We start from the raw sequence: 5,464 nt of genomic DNA, 5'->3' as shown, positions 1-5,464 counted from the left end.
TGCAGCAGAATGATGTTTGAAGGTAATAAATGCCTCTCCCCATGTATTACCACATCACCGTACAGAGGGAGACCAAAAGTGATTTTGATCTCTGATCCAATCATCGCATGATGCCTGGCTAACCAATCCATGCCCAAGATAATATCATAATCTCTGAAGGGCATTTCAATCAAATCAGACAGAAAAGTGTGTCCTTGGATCACCAAAGGACAATCCCTATATAATTTATTTACCCTGACCTCCTGGCCTAATGGACTAGTTACTAGCACATCATAATCCATTGGTACACATTGGATAGCAGTAGAACACATCACATTAGCATTAACATACGAATGTGTGGAGCTAGGATCAAATAACACATGTACATCTTGGTCAAGGATGGAGAAAATACCAGCTACTATGTTTGATGTTTTAGCTTCCTCCCTCTGACGCATGGTATACACTCTGACTGGTGCGCCACTGGATGCTGGCTGGTTAATAGTGCTTTGACTTTTAGGAGTGTTACTAGGACCCCTACCTCTGCCTCTACCTCTACCAACTGACTGTGACCCTCTAGGTGCAAAGACTTGGACTGATCCTTCAGATGTAGCAGAAGGTCCAGACCGGCATGGACTAGTACAATCCTTAGCGAAATGTCTGCTCCCTCCACAGTTAAAACATGCACCGGTGGCCTTGAAACACACCCCTCCGTGTGTTCTACCATAAGTTTCACACTTCCGTACTGATAGGGCTCCTCGGGGTGCCTGTTGGGTCTGCTGACCAGACCGGGGTGGTCTTTGGCCAGAGAATCTGCCTCTTCTAGATCTACGGGAGCTGGATCCCCCAAACTGTTTCCTCTTCTCAGAACCACTCTCAGGTACTTGTCCAGTAGTCTTTTCAGTCTTCTCTTTCTCTTGTGTACCCTTCTTCACTGCCCCTTCTGATTCTATCTTTTCCAATTCTAGGGCTTGTGAGATCAATTCAGTGAAATTCTGATGTCGAAAACCCACAACTTGCATTCTCAGATTCGGCCTTAACCCGGACTCAAACCTCTTACATCTGTCTTTGGGGGTGGAGACTAAGCTTCCAGCGTAGTGGCTCAGTCAAGAGAAGTCTCTCTCATATTCTGTTATGGTTCTGTCCCCTTGTTTCAAACTCAAGAATTCTTGTAACTTCATATCCACATATGCATCGAGGACCCACTTCTATCGAAACTCCCTCAAAAAGTCTGACCAAGTAAGGACTGGAGGTTCTACCAGGCTGTGGGGGATGGTCTTTCACCATTCATATGCATCCCATCAGAGAAGAGATACTGAATATTCAAATTTTAATTCTTTAGTACAATGCAGCTTTCTGAAAACCCGTTCCATTCTTTCCAACCACTGTTCTGCCTCCAGTGGATCCACAATGCCCTTAAACTCGGTGGCCCCAAATTTCATAAATTTTTCATATTACCGAGCTGAGGGCTGTGGTTGTGTTATAGGTGCTTGCATCTGAGCTTAGGGTGGCACATTTCCCACCATTTGCTAGAAAAACACAGCCATCTGCTGTGCAAACTGAGCAGGGAACTACGGTGTTGGAGTAGGAGCTGGAGTAGCTGACCCACTCACGTTCTGGAGTGCTGGGGCTTCCACTTGAACCTCAACCTCAATAGATTGTTTCACGGAATGATCTCCTTCTTCCATTCTGTTTTCCCAAAATTTCTACTTCCTGAGATCAAACACAAGGAGGTTGACCTCCGTTAGTGCATATTCATGATGTAAATATGTCATATGTATCAATTGAAGACACTTGAGCAGTTGTACTTGTCAAAGAAATAGTCACATGCATAGTCAAAATTTATTGTAAAACCATGCTCTGATACCACTTAAACATGTCACACCTTACACCTCTGTAAGACATAACATGATCCTGTAGACTACCTAATGAACTACCGAACTTCACCTACCGATAACTAATTAATGATCAATGCCGCATTGTACACCACGACAAAGCAATCTACAACCCCATTAATCGAAATCAATGAGGGAGGTGGCTAGCTAGCTAATGAGTACTCATCCGATCTACAACCTCAACTGGTAAACCAGAGAGGGAGGAAAAATAATCGATCTCACCCCATAAATGGAGGAGGAGTAATGTGATGCTGTCATGCTAAGTGTGAACACAAAATCAATTCAAAACACTATTCAAATAATTAATGAGAAATCCAATAAATTTCCAAAGTCATAGTTTCATTCACAAGGTGGCAACACAATTTATGATTAACATCAAATTTTTCATAAATTATACTAAATCAATTTTTCAATGACAAAATGCTCAAATAAGGTTTATTGTGCACAAACCTGACGTGAGTCACCTCTAGGCCTTGACTCAGTCTCTCAGCCCTTCCAAGTCTTTTTCAGTTGAAACACACAGTTTCACAGTGTTTCAGTACCATAACTTAGCATAAATCCAAAAATAAATTTAACTTCACTTTTACCTAGCTTATATCTGCTAAACTCGACGTTCTTTAAAATTTGTGTTTTGGGGTTATTATTCACTGCACTATTCAAGTCAAATTGTTGACTTTCTAAGGCTTAATAGGTATGGGAACTCCAACTTTACCCACATACCACATTTTGGTCACCAAACTTGTTGGTTTTGGTCATTTTCTCAAAACTTAAGTCTTTTAGGCAAAATTGCCAATTTTCAGTTTTGGAGTCCTAAGTTGCACTATTCTATTGGTCATTTTACTGTTGGAATTTGGCAAAACTTCCTCCACAAAAAATGTTCCCTAATGTCTTAAGTTTATTCTCCTTTTTGAATCACCCCAATTGGAGTTTTGTAGCTCAAGTTATGGCCATTTGAACCATGGCTGCCGGATTGGATTCAACCTAGAATTTTGGGCAATTTTTGGTGCTGGCAGTTTTAGGTCACCAAATTGGGGTGGCCAAATGACTTGGTTAATGGCATAATTTGGGTTTGTGTTCTTCATGAAAGTTTTATGTCTATATCTCATTTAACCACTGGTAAAATTTCAGGTCATTTAGACCTTCCTAGCTCAAGTTATGACTAAATGAACAAATACTATTCATTTGGTCAGTTTATATAGGGCAGCCAGCAATTTTCTAACTTTGGTCAATTTGTTCACTAGGTTTTGGTCACTTTTTGGGCATGCTTCCTAAATGAAAATTGTGTCATTTAGTGTCTATTTTCATTCCTAATTGGTCTCATACCAATTGGACTTGTAAAATTTCATTTTTGATCCCTCAAAGGCAACTTGGTCATGCTGCCAGCAGCATGACCACACTCAATCCGAATTTGGCCTTAACTCCAACCATTCCAACACACTTCATTTGGTCACAAATGACCATTTCTCACTTTACATTAGGTCAAAGACATCATTCAACCATTTCTCACATTTTTGGTCTCTAAACCCTAAGTGTCCAAACCTTAAACACACTAAATTATTTCATTTAACCAATTCAATGCAAATCAATGTCATTAGCACATCCATATAAGCTTGCCTACCATATTAAATTCAATCAAAACTCAAACATATGCATAGTAACCCTAGTTGGCCAAATTTTCAGTTTGGTCCTTCACAAATGTTTTTATTTCATTTTAAGTTAAGATCTAAGTTACCTACACCAAGAACACAAATATTAAACATAAATTTTCAATTTAAATTCACTAACCTTAAACTTTGAATTTCAATCTTCAATTCCACTCCTCTTTCCTTCCTTCTTTCTTGCTCAATCCTCTTCTCAAGTGACTAAAACAAGTTTTTATGTAGTAATAATGGGAGAAATTGGGGTTTAGTAGGGATTTAAGAGCTTGAAGCAAGCTTTAATGGAGTTTTAACAATGGAGATGTGAGGGAGAGGGAAGTGACGGGTTGAAGAAGACTTTTGTGTTTTATTTTTGGTTTTTTTATTAGTTCTTTAATTTAATTCTTAGTTCTGAAATTTTCTTTTCTCCGATTTTATTTGACAGTTAGGTCAGGAGTCAGCTCTCGGGGTCAATTGACCAAATTGCCCCTCGTCGGTTCAACCCAGTTTGTAAATAATTCAATATTTCTTCTGGCTCCCTGACCTAATTATTTGACTGGCTTAATAGTTCTTTTTCGTGATTTTCTCTTTTCCACTGTGTTTATAATGGTCCTAAGGACCGCGACGTCACATTTTACTATTCGGAATTTGAGTTTAAATCGACTTCGCAGTCGTTCCCGAGAAGGTCACCCATCGTTGTGACTCTCGGCTCGTTTAACTTCTTATGTTCTATTTTTCTTGTTTATACTGAACTAATTAACAATTACTAATTATTTGTGTTTATGGCTTCTCTAGTTGTCTTAAGTGTGGTTCTAATCTCCTTAATTATCCGGACCAACTCCGGTCACCGGAACAGTGAAATATACCAAGCTATACAAATGGGGGTATTACAGTAAACTTTATTACTAATTGGGTGGCCATGGCATGCTATGCTAGGTGTTAACCATGGTCTATGAGGTGCATAAAATGATTTAGAGAAATTATTTATGGTAAGAAAGAGTTCTGATGATATTAAGAGTTGATATCATATCTCATTGCCAATTAGTGATGAGCCTAGTAAGTCACACATATACACAAGTTATCACCTAATTAAATATGATTTAATTAATTAATTAAAGAGTTTAATTGATTAATTAAATAGGTTTGGTTTGTAATTAGATTGCAAAGTCCCTCGCATGACTTGAAACCAAATCTAGATTATTGGATGTATAGTATAAGTTAAATTTATATTTAAAGTATTTAAATATGAATTTAATTAATGAAAAATTAATTAATAAAGATTAATTAATTAATTAATTTATATTTGATATAAATTAATTAGAAGAAGAGAAATAATTATTTTGGGTTAAGAACTCAAAATTAAGACACAGGGGCATTTTGGTCATTTCACAGGGTGACATGTGGCACCATGAGATGGTGACACATGGCATTACACATAAGCTTGTCAAATGTTTTTTAATCATGTAAGATGATTAAAATCAAGATTAAATATAGGTTTGACACTTGGCACAATGTGATTGGGTCACTTAAACCTAGAGCTAATTAAAGGGTGACATGTGGCAAGGGTATAATGTGTTAACCTAGCTATATAAGTGTTGTTATGAGAAAAAAAAAAAACACAAGTAGTAGCCACTCCTTTGTGCTGCCACCTTGGTGTGAAATTCTCTCCTCTTCTTCTTCTTCTCTCATCAATCCAAGAGATTAGAAAAATAATCTCTTGAATTAAGAACACCAGAAAATTGTTTCTATTGTCCTGTTTACATCTCTAATCTTTTAAAAGGCAGAACTTGATTTTCTAATTAATAGAAAAAGCTTTAGAAGTTGTTCAAGGGCTGCCATAGGTGTTCTTAGTGTGGACAAGCTAGGGGAACAACATCTGGTGTCCTAAAGACGAATCTCAAAGGCGCAAATACACTATAGTGCATCAAGAGGTTAGTGTGTTTGTTCTTGATTTAA

Source organism: Hevea brasiliensis, chromosome 11, assembly GCF_030052815.1.
Source record: "Hevea brasiliensis isolate MT/VB/25A 57/8 chromosome 11, ASM3005281v1, whole genome shotgun sequence".
NCBI lineage: Eukaryota > Viridiplantae > Streptophyta > Magnoliopsida > Malpighiales > Euphorbiaceae > Hevea > Hevea brasiliensis.
This window is presented reverse-complemented; position numbering follows the sequence as displayed.